Genomic DNA, 17,782 nt, shown 5'->3' on the forward strand with positions numbered 1-17,782 from the left:
CACTGGCAAATTTTTAAGGACAGTATACTATACTGGCTTTGAAGTCAAATATATCTGGTTCAAATTGTGCTTGCTAGATGAGCCCCGGTTACCTAATATGTAAAGTTGCCATCATAATACCAACTTCGCTGGGTTTAAGTAAGAAATAAGACCTGATTTGCAGTTCCTATGACTTGTTGGTGTGTAGTAAGTAGGTGGCCAATGAGTGCTTAGGAAAGGTGTGGTTTTTTTTTTTTTTTTCTTTAATTGCTTGATATTATAGAAGAGAAAAATATCTTTGCATTGCATATAATTCACCTGGAAAAAATGCAGGTGCTCTTTGGTCTTCCAACTGAGGCTCATTTAGCAAGAACCTTATATCCCCTTCTTATCCCATGCCCCTCCCCACAAACACCATCTTCTTTCTCCCCTCCCAGGCTCTCTCCCTCTATATTTGGTATCTCTGCCTCTTGGGGACTTTAATCAACAATGTTTCTCTCAACAGCAGTATCCTGGGCTTGGTACTCTACAAATATTATTTGTGGAACATTTTTGCTATTTTTGACATCTCACTATTGTTCCCCACTTGTTTTTTCTTTTGAGGAAGAAACTAAGACCCAGGAAGTTAACAGCAGTGGTTTTCAATTCTAAAATACTTGAAACATGATTTTTTAGTATAATTATAAAGAGGGGGGAAAAATAAAAGTAATTTATAATCAAATAACATGCATTTCTGTATGTAAATTCAGGCAAATCCAGAGTAATGGACAGTAAGTCTTGTACCTACTCATCTATACTATCTAATAAAATGGTAATATGCAAATTAGACCAGGAGACTTTCTGGACGTCCTTCTGAACAAAGTCATGGTGGCAGGGCCTAGGCAGAAGCGGTTAAGGGTGATCAATCCAGGAGGGGAGGGCAGTTGGGAGTTGGGAGTGAACAGGCCAGAAATGAGGGGCAATTGGGGTTGAGAAGGCTGGCAAGGGGGGCAGTTGAGGGTGAGCAGGATGGCAGTGGGGGGAAGTTGGGGGCAAGCAGACCAGCAGGAGGTGCAGTTGGGGGAGAGCAGGCTGGTGTGTAGACGGGGGAGTTGGGGGTAAGAAGGCCGGCAAGGGGGGCAGTTGAGTGAGAGTAGGTCAGCAGGGATGGCAGTTGGGAGGGAGCAGGATGGCCGCGGGGGGGGGGGGGGGGGGCAGTTGGGAGAGAACAGGTCGGCAGGCAGAGTTGTTAGGGGCGATCAGGCAGGCAGGCAGGTGAACAGTTAGGAGCCAACAGTACCAGATTGTGAGAAGGATGTCTTACTCCCAGCTAAGGCTTGATCCCACAGGGGCATCAAGTCTAAACCAGCAGTCGGACATGCCCTGAGGGGTTCCAGATTGGAGAGGGTGCAGGCCAAGCGGAGGGACCTCCCCTTTGTGCACGAATTTCATGCACCGGGCCTCTAGTCCTATATAATAAAACCGTAATGTGCATATCGATCGAACAGAGGAACAGATGGTCGCTATGATGTGTACTGACCACCAGGGGGGCAGGCGCTCAATGCAGGAGCTGCCCCCTGGTGGTCAGTGCGCTCCCCCCTGAGGCAGAAGCCTGGCTCTGGGGCTGCCAATTGCAGCAGCAGTGGCGGCAGGAGCCTCTCCCACTTCCCCTGCAGGCAGGTAGTGAGGAGTGAGGGGTCCCAGACTGCAAGAGGGTGCAGGCTGGGCTGAAGGACCCCCCCCCCCCCCGCCCCCCGCTTCCCAGTGCCCAAATTTGTGCACTGGGCCTCTAGCATATATACGCATGGATACATAGATAGATGTATATTTTGATGCAGATGTGTTATACCACCATTGTTCCAGTATTGTAATGTGCCTTAGTGGTAAACAGCTCTTAATGAGATGAACTGGAAAAAGAGTTCTGTTTCCCTTGATTTACGTGGAGTCGTTTTCTTGCAAACACCAGAGTTCTTTATAACATACTTTGATTTATGTGTGAAACAGAGTCCAGGCTCAGATCATTATAAGCAAGTTTTCATCTCTTTGGACTGGTGGGTCGTGCTAAGCAAATGTGGGCTTTTCCCACATGTGGCAGGGTGCCCAATACCCCAGGTTTATCCCCCCAAATGTGCGGGGCACCCCAATTGTAGGGCTATTCTGGACCCCCCCCCCCCACCACCACCACCACCACACACACACAAAAAAAAGGCCCTCTAGAGGGCAGTCCCGGCCCCACTGAGAACCTCGTGCCAGCTTGGGACCCAATGGTGCGCCCTTCCAGACCAGGCACCGGGCGGGAAGATGGATAGATGGATGCGGTGGGCCCACAGCTCGGCTGCCCAGGCAGGATTTCCCCGGACCTCCATGGCCCCTTTGTTGGCCCGGAGAGCAGCTGGCTCCTGGCTTACGGAGGAGGTCAGGGGAAAGTGATTTCAATTAGAGGGGGATCACCGAGGTCTCAAGCCAACACAGACAAGTTGTGTAACACCAGCGGCGTGGCGACCAGAGTCATTTATCCTCCTCCGAGCCAGTCAGCGGGCTTTGCAAGGAGCCCCTTTGCTGCCCCCACCACCATCCCCCTTCCCTTTCTGGCTTCTGAACGAAAAGGGAAACAGAAAGAGTGGCCTGCTGCTGAGTCTCTCTTCTCTGCAGGCAGAGTAGCGAGACACTGATGCAAGGGCAGCAGCAGGACCTGCGGGAGGTGGCCAGAGGTCTGCCCCTGTCCCCAGGCCCGGAGGACACATGTGGTCTTCCGGGTTTCAGGGTTGGAAGCAGAAAGAGGAAAAACTGGGAGAGGCAGGATGTATGCCTGGTTGCCTCCCCTTCCGGGAATCCTCCTGCAATCAGGGCCTGTCTCCAGGCCTCCTCATCCTTGAAGTTGCCTGGACCTTGACTTTTGGGCATTCAGGGACCATATTGTTCAATCCAGAACATGGCACCCTATCCTACGGTTCTTAATTTCAGAGAGGAAGGGAGAAGGAGAGAGAGACAGAAACATCAATGATGAGAGAGAATCATTGATTAACTGCCTCCAGCATGTCCCCTACTGGAGATCAAGCCCCCAACCCAGGCATGTGCCCTTGACTAGAATCAATCCAGGACCCCTCAGTCCTCAGGCTGAGGCTCCATCCACTGAGCCAAACCAGCTAGGGCCCGAGTTTAATCTTTCTCTAGCCGCTGTTTCGACCCTGGTGCTGTCTAACTGGCTATATGCTATAGCTGCCATTTTTCCAAGGTGCCAAAAAGAGACACAGGCAATCTTGGGTGTGAGCAGCAGCTGGGTGAAGAGGGCAGGAGAGGTAAAAAAAGCAGGTGGCTGGGCAGCATGTGGAAGGACTCAGGAGGCCGGTGCAGGATAGAATAGGGGTGAGGGAGGGAGGCCAGGTGAGCTGTAGGGACATCCTGGAAGGCTGTGCCTGGTGCTGGAACAGCAGCACTTCCATGAGGGACTGGCATGCAGACTGGCGATCCTCATCCCACAGAGTGACTGGCATGTGAAGGTAACAAAAATGGCAGCTATAGCATTCATATTTGTATCGGCACCGTGGTCAGCCCCTCCGGTCCAAAATGGGCTGGTGGATGGCAATTAGGAGGCTTTGCATTGTAAACGTCTTTGATTCTAAAATGCCCTTCACCCCACACAGAAGAGGTTTGGAGGGGCACAAGAACCCCAACCCCCTGGGAAGGAAGAAAAGGCTCAACTTGGAAAATAACTAAGTTTTATTTTTTTAAAGGAGGATTCACAGAAGTGTGAAGCACTGTCCTTGCCCTCTTGTGAATAAAACGCTACAAAATCCAAATAGTGTGTGCATGTCCGTGTGTGTGTGTGTGTGTGTGTGTGTGTGTGTGTGTGTTGGCATCCCAGATGTCCTGGTTCAGAGGCCCAGGCTCTCCGCTGGCCCTGCTGCTAAAGTATATGACCTCAGCAAAGCCACTTAACCTCTGCCAAATGGAGCCTCAATATCTTTCCAACTCACCTCACCGGGGCATTGTGCGGATCAACAGAGATAATGGATGTGGAAATGCTCGGGAAGAAGGGAACGTGCTACAGATGCCAGGCGGAGTGAGTCTGACAGGACGGGAGGCTGGCCCACTTAACCCTCCCACCACTGCCATGTCCTCTCCTGCTCCTCACATTTCCACCCAACTGTTTTAATTGTTTTACAGTTATGTGTGCGCCGCAGAGAACTGTGGGTACTGGAGAGCTAACCTCTGCCTGGGTGCTTTCTTCTTTTGCTCAGAAGAAGCAGTAGACCACGGGGTGTGGTCTATCCTTGTCCCTTTAGGAAACAGCCTTTAGATTTGAGGTCATGAGGGGAAGGGCGTGGTCAGCATCTCCTTTGCCTCTGATGTACCCTTACATGCCACTCCTCTGCACGCCCTTCTCCTCAAAGCCACCAGGCAATACCCTTCCTCACTCTGGGCTTTCCGAGCTCTGCACCCCTGAAACAACCATGGCTGTCCAACCCCCTGGCTGCCCAGCTCTGGAACTACCTCTCCCCTTCCCTCCTCCGCCCACTGCCCCCACTCAAAAAAATACCCTTAGTCATGCCATCTGTAAAATGGGCTGGTGGCACTTGCTCAAGCCCCTTCAGCTCTCAAGTTCCCTAGATCCCTTTTCATTCTGGATGGCAATTTAAAAAAAAAAGGGGGGGGGGAAGGGAGGTGGCACTAATGGTGACTCTGATCTACAATTCCAAAATGTTTTTAGTGCTCTGACTGTGGATTATAAGCAAAATTTTTAATTGGCTGCTGTATGATTTTTCTATTTAAAGGGGGATAGAATGGCTTGCAGTGGTGCCACCTCCAGATCTCTAGTTCTGACTTACTCAGAAGCGCCTGGGCCTCCCCATCTAACTTCCACCCACCCACTTTGCTATTGAAGAGGCATCTGACGATGGGAGGTGCATTTTATTTTTATTGATTGATTGATTGATTGATTGATGAAGGTATTGCATATGTGTCCTCATGCCCGACCAGGAAGCAGCAGCTCTCCTTGTCCCAACATCACAAACAAGCTCCTTCCCCTGGTGGCAGAGGACTGGCTAGTCCGGGCTCCGCTGCCCAAGGACATTCATTGCCAGGAGTGCCTGGCCCTGGCAGAGGCTGGCTGTAGCCCAGGGTGGGCGGCTTGGAGGGGGTCTCAGCTCTGCAAAGCTGTCCAGAACATTAAGCCTTTGCAGTCCCCTCACCCCCATGAGATTGCTGATCAAAAAAGGGAGGCAAACAAAGGCGGGTGAATGGGAATCAAATTGAGTTGGGGCAGCAGACAGATGGGGCCTGCCAGGCGCCCACAACCCATCCTATTCATTAAAAACACACACAGAGAGATAATCCGCCTCCTCCCTGAGGCTTTTCCAGAGGTGGGAGGTACCGGATGAAGGTGGGGGGCAGGGCCTGGGGGCCCAGATGTTTCCAAACCATAGGATCCCAGCCCGCCAGCTTGGTAACCCTTGGCCTCCAGGTTAATTGTCTCGCCTGTGCTTGGGACTTCTGTATTGTACATCAGGTTTTCCTAAAGCGGGCATCCCTGTACAGAAAGGCTGAGATGCTGAGAAGGGAGGGGTGGAGGTGGAACGCTGGAAGGTTGTCCAGCTACTAGGTGATCTGTGCAGGTGCAGGGAGCAGAGAGGAAGGCATGGGGAGTTGAGTCTGTCCGTGGAATGCCTGGAATTATTCCTACTGAAGCCCCTTCTTGGGGAGGTGCATGGTCAGTATTAAGTTAAAAAGGAGCAGGCCTGATAGGAATTGCCCCAGATTCTCCTCCCTGCCCCCTGCTCCTGGGAAAGAGCCACATGTAACTATTGACATGTGTATGTGTGTGTGTGCCCACTTACATGCAAAATAAGATGTTGAGAGCTTTCCAGTTACAGAGAGCATTCCTCCATCCTCTCATTTGATATGAGAGCAACAAACATGGAAGATGCATAGGGCTTGGTGAGCAGTCCCAGGTTATGCAATTTAAGTGACTTCTTAAAGTCACATGGTTACTAGATTACAGACTCCTGGCAAAGCACTATCTGGCATATATGCAAATGCACTCATGCGTGTACCATGCATATGAGCACATGTGCCAACGCTTACTCTTGCCTCTGCATGCCTACTGATGGGCACTGGGCTATATATGCATCTATGTGGGTGCATGCAGAGAGAATCCTTCCCATTTTTGAAGCATCTTGCTGCTAATACCCCCTCTACTACATCTCTTTTTGTATCAACTCCCGCAGATGCCCGGCAGTCCCAGGCAGTCACTGACCTTTGCTTTGGGCCTATGTTCCATCCTTCAAGGAGCCAAATCAAATGAACCCAGAGATACTATATTAATCCCCATAATATTTCTCAGAATCAGATTACAAATTTGTTCTTTGAAAGTTGTCGGCCAAGCAGAAGAAGTCTACCCTGTTAATGGGGAGGAGGGATCAAGAGAGCAGCCTGAGAAATCAGGTGTCAAGCTGACCTTTTGGAAATAGCCAAGTACTCAGTCTTACTATTGATTCCTTTCAAGGAAGACAGTAGACACTTTATCTCCCAGCTGTTGAGCGAAGGGCAGGGCCAGCAACATGTGGAAGCAAAGACAACAGTCTTCTATGCCACGAGAATACACAGGCAAAGGGTCCTACTGACCTATATCTTTTAAATATTTGCCACAGGTCTTGCAATTCCACATTAGAGATGTATTTTTTAGGGTAAGCGTTGCCCTCCACAATCTTCAGAAATAAAAATTCTTGCCTCAACACCCAGGATATACATTGGGTCTGTTGTAGAGTAGTTCTCAACCCTATTTGTTAAATGTTTGAAATAGAGATTTCCAAACTCTACTCCCAGAGATCATTATTCATTCATTCATTCAACAAATATTCATTGAGCACCTACCTTCCATGTGTCAGATGCTAATCTAGACACTAGGGATATGACAATGAATTAAATGGCCAACATTCCTGCCTGCTGGGAGTTTATATTCTAATAATGAGGGTGTAGGCAATTAGTGAACATATAAACACAAGAATGTCAGATAATGGCAAGTACAATGCAGAGACTTAGAATGATGCCAAGGTATTATAATTACACTTCAATGGGCAAAGAACATAACACTAAAGTAAAAGTCTACTAAATGCCCAGGGGAAGAGCGTTATAAGCAAGGTAATGGGCGAGAATCTGGAGTGATTTCTCCAGCTGGGAATATAGCTTCAGTTGCCATTGACATGGAATAGGTTTTTTAAGCCACTGGATTGGATGAGACACTTAGAAAGTGTAGCTAGAGAACAAGGATGAGTCCTGAGACACCCAAGTTTTAAAGTTAAAGAAAAGAAGGTGACAAATTAGCATTAAAAAGAATGCTAAAATAGCAGAAAAAAACCTGTGATATTCGAGAAGCCAAGGGAAAGATATTTCAAGAAGGATGTGATTAACTATACCACATGCCATGAGGAGTCAGGAAAGATAAGAACAGAGAAGTGACTTTGGATTTGGCTCTGTGAAAGTAATTGGTGACTCTGATAAGAATAATCTCAATGGCACGGTGGGGATGGGAACCCAGCTGGGGCAGAAGGGAATACAAGAGGAGATGGAAACAGCAACTTGAACGAGTCCTACAAAAAGTTTCCATGTAAAGGAGAGGAAGGCAGGTAGTATCTAAATGAAGTGGGGTCAGTAGAGACTTTGGATCCTTTATTTTAAGAAGCAAAGGCAACCCCTAGAGCTGGAGACCCATGTAACTCTAGAGCTGTGAGGTATTGTCTGTGCTGAACACTCATTTCAAAATTGAGAGATTGAGGTCCAGAGATGTGAAGTCACTACTTGGTGGCACAGACTGATCTGCAGCAGGATGAGTCTGTAGGATTCCTGATCCTGGAATGGACCTTGTAGGAGGTGGACAGGCTCACGAGGATTTCAGATTAGCCACAAGGGAGGCCTGCTCCTCCTGAGTTAGTGCCCCACTCCTGCTTTCCTGTTCCTGGTAAGCCCGGCCTGTTCTCAAAGGTCTTTGGTGAGTTCCCCAAAGATTAGGGGGCATGAGTGGACACCCCTTAGTTTAATCACTTTGGTTCACACACTTGCAAGTTTTGGGGGCCCTCCAGGGGGCTGAAATCAATGACTGACAACCTAGATCAGATAAAATGACGCCAGGGGAAAAGAGATTGGTGGGCTCACATTCTTCTCCTTAAGTGACCTGAGTTGCAGACATGCCTTGTAGAGTTCTACTGGCCAGGAACCAAAAACCCTGGATGGGATTGAAGGGATCTGACTTCTGGTCCTGGCTTTGTTGGCACTTCACCATGTGGCCTAAGGTTAGTCACTTTCTCTTTCTGAGCCTCAGTTTCCCCATTTGTATAAATAGAGGAGACCAAAACAATTGTTTTCCCTGGTCCCTTCCAGATGGGTGGGAGGACACTTGCCATGTGGTCATACATGGTTCACGGCCAGTCAGACCCACAAGCCATGTCTGTATATACATTCCCTCCTGCGAGTTCTCTAGGAAGGAATGCCCTCATCACAGTCCCTAAACCCAGCCAACATGCACCATGTCTCTCAATGGGCCAGCTCCTCCATGGTGCCACCCCACCTCATTGCACCCTCGGGAGATTGTCCTGGATATGGGTGTCCTAATGCTCTCCTCTGGGAGCCTTCTTTCCAGGCTTCTTCGTCTTTCTAATCAGAGCCCCACCTTGCCAGGGTTCGCTTCCGACTTCAGGTGCTCCCAGGGAACCAGTGAGACCCTAGCCTTCTCTCCAGGCCTCTTGACATTGTGAGCCAATGGTTTGGAGACCATTGTTGATACAGTCATTTAATATCTCAAAAGTATGATCTGAATCCAGTGGGCAGGCTCTTCTACTCTGTCAGAACCAGCAACGGTTGTTATTTTATTTGTTCTTGCTTCAGCTTTCTTTACATGGAGGGCAAAGGTCTTTTCCATTTCTTCTCCTAAAGCAAACCAAATCATATAATCAATTTGACTGGTGCAAGGCTGATCCAGAGCATTAAAGTGGGTATTTGTGGCTGATATGACGGGGGAATAAAGTGCTTGTGAAAACCAACTGATTAGTCCGGCGGTTGGGAATGAATCCACGTCCGTGTTCATCGATCTTCCCTAATCTTTGTCAATGCCTGTGTGCTCCACTCCCATGCCACTGCTGGCAGCAAAGGGTCATGGGAATGGCAACAGGGTGAGCACGAGGTTGCTTTCCATTTAAAGAAACAGACCCAGTCAAACCATGGGTGCAGTAATCAAGCCACCTTGGAGGAGAGATTTAGGGGCTAGGAGGGGACACCCTGCTCCCCCAAACACTTGCCAATCTGTTTCCTGATAAAGTCTACAAACCCAGAACTCTCATCTAACACGGGCCTTGGGCAACATAATGCTTTGGGCCAGAGTGCTTTGCAAGAGTCTGTAAAATTATTTTGCAACCTGGAAAAAAAATTGGCTCTAAAATAAGGAAACTTCAAAATTAATTAAACTTTAATCAAATGTTCTGCAAAGTATATCGTTCTGTCAACTATTCAACCACAACTCAACTCAGATAGTTAAAAATAAATGAGATTTCTTGTATTCATGTATAAATGAGTGCATCTGTAATGTTCAATATGATGTGGGAGTCATCTCAAGCAAGAAGACATAAGAACGGCCCTGTGCTACAGAGGAAAGCAGCCCCTGCAGTGTTACCTCGCTGCCAGGACCCTCAGGTTGCTGGAGACAGGCCAAGGGGCAGATCAACAAGCCTCATGCAGCCCCTGAGGACTGGCTGTAGGAAAATGCACCAAAAATAAATTGCACCTACTTATGACTGGCATTTAATAGACATACCCAACAGTCCATGTCACTATATTGACACTTTGGGAAATAGTGCTTTCACTTACAAGCTTTGTGATCAAGGAAAGCAAAATGTGTATCTAAATATCTATAATAATAAAAGTGTAATATGCTAATTAGACTGGACAACCTTCTGGATGAAGCCAGGGCTGCAAGGGCCGAGCCCCTTGCACGAATTTCATGCATTGGGCCTCTAGTTTGTAATAAGGACACAATAAGTAGTATATGCCTGTGAGTGGTACAAACACCTAAGGCAGTTTGCTGTAGGCCATGGGGATTGGGAAATTAGGAGGAGAGCTAAAGCTAGTCTAAATCCACCAAACTAGGGTAGGCTACCAGCAGTGGCCTAGATGATGCCCACCTTATGACCTCCTTGTTGGTCCCAGGGCATCTGATGGCTAGAAAACTCTGGAGTTGATAACAATTCGATTTCTCAGTCCCGTAGGCTATTTGCGCCTGACATACACTTTCCCCGTTCTCCTTTAGTTCTTTTGCCAAGTCTTTCACTTTCTCTTTGTTTTTATTGAGATAATAATTCACATATCACAAAATTTACCCCTTTGGAGTATAGAAGTCTCTGTTTTGTTAAGAAATTCACAACACTGTGTTACTTTCACATTGTTTGCTTCTGCTCAGAGGCTATTTGAAGTAGAAATATTATACTTAGTTAGACAAATGTTCCCCTGCTCATGGATTATCTCTGTCTAGTAACAACAGTAACCAATGTAGTCATATACTTTCTTTTTCAAAGTTGTGTTAGAAAATTTGGGAAGTGGAGAAAAGAGAAGAATCACCTGTAATCTTATTTTACCAGAACTATGGATAGCTTTGTTGGAGGTGGAGGCCAGGTTAGTTGAGGTGGAATTTACATACAGGGAAAAAAATGAACTTTGAGAATTCATTCCATCCATTTTGACGAAAGCATACAGCCATGTAATTAACACCATACTCAAGATAGAGAAGAGTCCCACCAAAAGAATTCCCTTGTGTCCCTTTGTAATCAATCCCCTCCCTCCACATGAAACCACTGGCAACCATTGATCTATTTTCTGTCCCTGTAATTTTTTATTTTCCAAAATGTCATAATTAAAATCATACAGTATAATATCTAGCCTTTTATGTCTGGTTTCTTCCCCTTAGTATAATGCTTTTCAGATTTATCTATATTGCATCTATCAGCAGTTCATTTCTTTTTATTGCTGAGTAGTATTCCACTGTATGGATATACCACCATTTGTTTTTTCGTGTACCAGTAATGAATACTTGAGTTGCTTTCAAGTATTCACCAGGGGGCTAAACAGATCCCCATTTTTGGCAGTTATGAATAAAGCTGCTATATGCATTCACACACAGACTTTGGGATGGGTTCATTTTGTTGGATAAATTCTCATCAATGGGATTTATAGGTCATATAGGTCAGATTTATAGGAAGCTATATGTTTAACCTGATAAGAAACTACCCAACTGTTTTCCAAAGTGACTCTATATTTCATAGTTCCACCATCCCACCAGCAGCATGTGTGATCCAGCTGCCTCCCAAACTTGCTGTTACTTGGTGTTATCAGTTGTTTTGTTTTGTTTTGTCTTATTCATATATAATGTCCTATTCATTATAATAGGTCTACAGTGATTTTTATCTTTTTCATATGTGCATGGAAATTATCGTTTACTGGAAATTATCGTTTATATCCAACTTTGTATACTACTTTTTCATCTAATGGTAAAGAAAGCCTTGGTCCACATGGCTACCATTTGAAGACTGACTAATATTCTGTCAAGTGAATATGACACAAGAACCTCTTGGTGTGAGTTGTTTTCAATCTTTCTTGTTATAAGCCGCACTGCAATAAAGGCCTTTATACATTAGCTTTTTCATCTATTGGAGTACTTCCTCAGATTAACGTTCCACAAGTGGGATTCCTGGGTCAAAGGGTGTACATATTTTTATAACTTTGGATTGCTTTCCGAAAGGGTTTTATCTATTTACAAGACTACCCGGAATCTACAAGGGAAAACACTTTCAGGGCACTGTTGTCAATATTAGGTATGTTCATTTAAGGAAAAGACTTATTTATAAATGAATGATTCTTTTTAAAATTTACATTTATTTTGCCCCTAGTGAAGATGAACATTTTCTTAATATTCTTGTTTACTAGTTGTATTTTCTACTCTATAAATTATGCTTCTCTTCTTAGCTTCTTATTGGGACATGGTATTTTATTATCAGTTAATATGACCAATTTAAATAATAATGATATTAACCTTTGTCAGAGTAGCTATAAATATTTTCCCAATTGTTTGTTTGCTTCTTTTTTTTTTTTCCAATATACTGGAATGTTTTGTTTTTGTATATAGTCGAATCTGCCACTCTTTTCCTCTGATAGTTTCTATATTGCTTCTAAGCTTAGAAAAATCATTTTCATACCTCTCTCCTGAGGCTTGATAAATGGTCAATTTAATTTTCATCTAGATTTTCTCAAGGTTTAAGAATATTTATCTCTGTAGGATATAGAGTTTATATTGATATTGAATGGGACATAATATCTACAAGAGATATTTTGTAACATGCCTTAATGTAAGTAAAGTATTCTATGAAATCACTAAAGGATTGAACCTAAATTCATCTCAATGTGATAACACACTCTTTTTGTGTCCCACTTTGCCCATCCCAGGTATCAGGCGTGCATTTTAAGAGGACTCAACAAACAATGCCTGAATGCCCGCCAAACGTTGACTCAGTGGAGGCGTGTGCAGGTCCCTTGGCAGGCTGATGACGTGGTTATACACCAGGGGGCTAAACAGATCCCCATTCAGTATCGGGACCATGGGTCCCATGCTACTTCCCATCTCCCTGAGTCTCTGCCCCACTTGTCCACATTTCTAGAACCCCTGCCCCCTAGCTTGGACCATCTCAGGCCTGCATCTGCTTCTTCTTGGGGAACAGGAGATGCTCCCATCTGCACCCGCCAGAACTCACCCTGGGAACTCTGGTGTTCAGGATTTCCAGCTTGTTCCTCCAACACCCTGGCCTGTTTGGCCCCATGATAACACTTTACCCAATCCATTTTTGTGATGATAACAGGAGCAGATAACTCTCCTCCCTCGTTAATCCAACAGAAGTAACCCTTCTCCGAATACTATACAATTTCATATTTAATTATGTCCTTTCTCTAGATATTGGTGAGTGGAATGACCTCTCTATGTAGAAAAAGAAAGCCCATTTCTCAAACAGAGGCCTCCTGAATGAAGAGGCCCTGGCCGTTGCCCTGTTTTGAACAGGCAGGAGAAATAGTTCCATTTCTCACAGTTATGCTGGGCCTGAGCCATCCAGCAGAAAATCCACTCGGGAGCCCCGGAGAGCGTGGGAGCTGAGAGAAAGCAGCTCACTGAGCCGAAGCCCCTCTCACTCATCCTCAGATCAATATTAACAGGCGCAGAGCCTCTGGTCCATGGGCAGATGCCCACATCTCCTGTGGGAGGGTGAGGCATGGGCTGTGGTGGTGGGTGGGGTGGCCAGACCCCTCCATCTGCAAGAGCCAGACCCCCCTCAGGGTCCATCAAAACAGCCGGCATTTAGTCAAAAACTCTCTCCAAAAGAAAGAGCGTTAAGGCAGAGAGCTTGAAGTGGATCCCGAGTAATTAAGTGTATAAATTAATTCTTCCCCTAAGAAATGTTCTTCTCCTATTATTAGATTTGGTTCTCAGAGGAGCTACATCCAAGTAGTGGGTTTCCAGTTGTGTGTGTGTGTGTGTGTGTGTGTGTGTGTGTGTGTGTGCTCGTGCGCTAACACACATTCTGGGCTTTGCTGCCTGAAGCCTACAATTAAAATGAGTGACACGAATGTGTCTTTAAAAGAGAGATCTGTAGGAAACTAACGGATTGTCTGTCAGGGGAAGAAAGAAAAATGAAATATAGCTGCCTCAGTCCACTGAATGGATGAATAGGAAAGTACTTGTCCATCCTCATACCCAAAGGGATAAAACCCGATGATAGCCTTCTCAACTGCTTAGCGTGTAATGCATGTGCTGTGGTGATGCCAGTAATGTGTTTTTTACTTCTTCCTATCTGGGAGGGATGAATCAAATATGAGGAGAGTTGGGACATGATTTTCAACCCATTGCTTTTGATTAAGTGCCCGAACAGGCGGGTCCTGGGACTTGCAGGAATATTAATGGGGCATAAAGTGTTGTAAAAGGGACGGGGCCCTACTCTTGTCCAAATGCCATTATCCTGGAATCAGAGACCCTGGTGTGATGTGTCCACGGTTAACCTTTTTTCTCTGACAGGAAATTTTCTCTATCCACTCACACCATCAATTATGCTGCATTTGGCTGGAGTGGTGAGGGATGACTTTATTGCAAACGAAAGAGGCACATGTGCCAGGCTCCCAAACACCACCAAACGCTGCCCAAGGGGTATCAGGTCTGCTGGCCAGTAGGGTTTGGACAAACTGGTTTTTTTGGTTTTAGGCTGGTTTTCTAATTTTCTGGCTCCTTTGCTTGCCTTGGGGGGGGGGGGGGGAGAGACTGAGTAACTGAAAACGATGACTATTAATATTTGGATCCAAAAATAGTTAATTGAACAAGACTTTGGCTATCCAAAACCGGGGGAGCATGACCAGCAGGAAGACTCTCGGTTGCCCAGGACATCAGGAGGAATACCAAGAGATTCCTTCCAGGCTGAGCTTCCCAGGGGAAGGCTCATTGGGACAGTCATTGTCCCGGGAACTGGGCCCTCGGCTCTTGTCCCAGCTCTGACCCACGCGCAATGCTCCCCTCGACCTCCCCTGGCTGCCTCTGCACCACCCAAACTTTGTGATACATTTTTTTCTGCAATCAGCAAGTTGCATATTGTCCAGCTGTTCTGTCATTTATTGTAAACGTCTGCAAAAAAAGGGGGGTTGGAGAAACAGAGAGAGAGAGAGAGAAGGAAAAGAAAAAAATTCCACAGTGCTATAACCTAGTCCTGAGTGTAAATCAAACATTCCCTGTCATGTTGATAGCTTGTGTTAGTCTAATGTATTTTATATTACTCAAAAGCTTTGAAACCCTGCAGCTTTCTTCATATAGGCCATTATGCGGTTATCATTAAATTGTCTTGCAAAGAACATTATCGGTAATTATAGCAGACACTAAAATCAAATGATCAGAGTGGGACCTTTAACACCAAGAGGAACCATTAGAAGTTAATCAAATAAAAGGATGAGAATAATTATGTTAGGATTAAGCAGTAATATGCCAGAAGTTATATACTTTGCTGACTATATATCTTTACTCCCAGCTTCCTGAATTTCCTTTTCGTTGATGTGTTTTTATATAATACTTTGGCACAGAATGTAAACGACAATATTTTTGTCATGGCACGATCAGGCTCGAAGGTTCATAAGCGGTTCAAATCTAAATGCCATCAGAGGCACGGAGGTAATGATGAAGATAAAAATAATAGTAATAAAAAAGTGCAAAGCTGGAAAAAAAAATCCATCGGTCAATGAAGCGTGGCAAAATGATAAAAATGATTGCAACAGGCACAGGTGCAAGGGAAGTCGTTACTGGCTGGTTGCTCTGCCTTGGAGCCTGAGGATTTCTCCTGCAGGCCTTGCTGCAAACCAGCGTGCCCCGAAGGCTCTCTGGCATGTTTGGGCCTCAGAGAAGGAGAAGCCAGCATCTTGCAGGCTCTCCGGTTGCCCCTGCCAGGATATGTAGGGCTGTTGCGGAGTGGGGATGCTCACAGAGCAGGCAGGAGGGGAGCTCGGTCCCCTATGTCTGAGAACTGCCAGCAGAGGGTCACTTCTGTGCCCCTCCTCTTCACAGCACACACACACAGCCCTCGGGCACCTTGAAGATGCCCACCTCTACTTGGAAAGAGGCTGGCAGGAACACATGGTCTGGGCTGGAGGGTAACAGCTCAGGTGGGGGGAGGGGGGGAGGGTGCCTTCCCAAAGGCTTGGCCCATTGTAGCAGATAAACCTGAGCCATAGGACAGATAAAGCAGATGGAAGGACTGAGAAAGTCTAGATAGTAGGGCTTTTAAAAAAAAAATCTCCCCTCCACTTTTCCTCTCTTTCCTTATAAATGAAGATCGGTTGCTAATAACAGGTTTGCATTGTGTCCAGCCTTGTGCTGGGCACTGGGTTACAGTGGTGATTGAGACAATAAGATTTCTGCCTAGCCCTAGCTGGTTTGGCTCAATGGATAGTGTCAGCCTGCGGATCAAGGGTCCCAAGTTCGATTCCGGCCAAGGGCACATGCCCGGGCTATGGGCTCGATCCCCAGTAGGGAGGGTGCAGGAGGCAGCCAATCAATGATCCTCTCTCATCAGTGATGTTTCTATTTCTCTCTCTCCCTCTTTCTTCCTCTCTAAAATCAATAATATATATATATATATATATATATATATATATATATATATATATATATATATATTAAAAAATATTTCTGCCTAATATATTGCTACGATGACATACAAATACCAAAAAACAACAACATAGTAACTTATAATGAAAAATCCTAGTCTAACATTGCTGTATGTTTCATAGTTTTACAGTTTTGGCAGTTTGTTGGTATTTAAAAATAAGGGCATTGCTTCATTTCATGGAGCTCAAAACTGAGGCATGTTGGGGATGGTGACAGAATTTGGAGGGGGAGATGAGAGCAGCTTCCGATGGGCATCCAGATAGGCTGCTCTGCTACCCTTGCGTGGCCCTACTGGGGGACATCAGCTCCCACTGTCCTCTTTCCCTGGACTAACATTGTGTATCATCCATAGCTCCCGGGGTCTCGGTAAGGAGGGGATGAGGCTGAGGATATGGAAGGGCTTCAAAAAGTTAAAAGTGAGTTTACAGAGCACAATTGGGGCTGGTTGTTCCCTACATATCAGCTCCAGCAGCGGCTACTTGAGAGTCTGTGAGATGCTGGCTTTTCCTTCTCTTAGGCACATACATGCTGGGGAAGCCTTTTATTGCTCTGTTTTCAGGTTGTAAAGGCTGCTCCTATTTAGGGAGTTGGGAGGGGGCCCTTGAGGAGAGAAGGCAAAGCTCATTCCCTAATGATGTTCTTCCTTATCAGGGGGCTGGCCTGGGAACTCATGTCCAAAGACTAAACTACCCAGTGTCCAGAAGGCACTGAGAACCCCTTGCCCCAGCCCTAGAGGCTATTTCCACCTATTCCACCTCTAGCCGCAGTCTGTAAATCCCACCATGAACTCAGAGTCTGGTAGGCAGATCTTCAAGGCAAGAACCAGAGTCAGGCCCTGAGGAAGAACTGTGAGTGAGGAAGCCACAAAAAAGGCTGGCCTGGCCCACTGGACAGCCCCAGGCAGATGAGGGACAACTTCAGGTGGGATATGTCATCTGGATTTTGCTCTTTTTATTTTGTTTTTTTGCGATGCTTAGCAATTAAATCCCCATTACTGTGTTTGTATAGGACAGTGGTCAGCAAACTCATTAGTCAACAAAGCCAAATATCAACAGTACAAGGATTGAAATTTCTTTTGAGAGCCAAATTTTTTAAACTTAAACTTCTAACGCCACTTCTTCAAAATAGACTTGCCCAGGCCATGGTATTTTGTGGAAGAGCCACACTCAAGGGGCCAAAGAGCAGCATATGGCTCGCGAGCCGCAGTTTGCCAACCACGGGTATAGGATGATACAAGGATGGTTGGGGTAGAACTGGAGATTGGGTGGCATATAAAGAAGATTTCTAGCATCTATAGGGGGAAAAAAAAAATGCCTGCTTGAGGAGTTGGAACTCAGCTGGGAAATACTGGTGTTCCCCCTCCCCCACTGTTACCAAGTTGCTGTAATGAAACCAGAGGAGGAGGAAGTCCAGATCAACAGCAGTGTCTTACCAAGCTCAGTGAGTGTTTGGGAGTTGGTTGATTTGGTCATGTCTGTGAGGTGTTAGAGGTGAAAAATCTCAGCTGACACAGAACCATTTGGATCTTTCTTCCTTCTACTTGGGAGATGGGATGAACACAGTGGATGGTCTCTCTATAAACCCACTTCTCCACTTGCACAG

This window comes from Pipistrellus hanaki (assembly GCF_964339955.1).
Source record: "Pipistrellus hanaki genome assembly, chromosome: 6".
NCBI classification, from domain to species: Eukaryota; Metazoa; Chordata; class Mammalia; order Chiroptera; family Vespertilionidae; genus Pipistrellus; species Pipistrellus hanaki.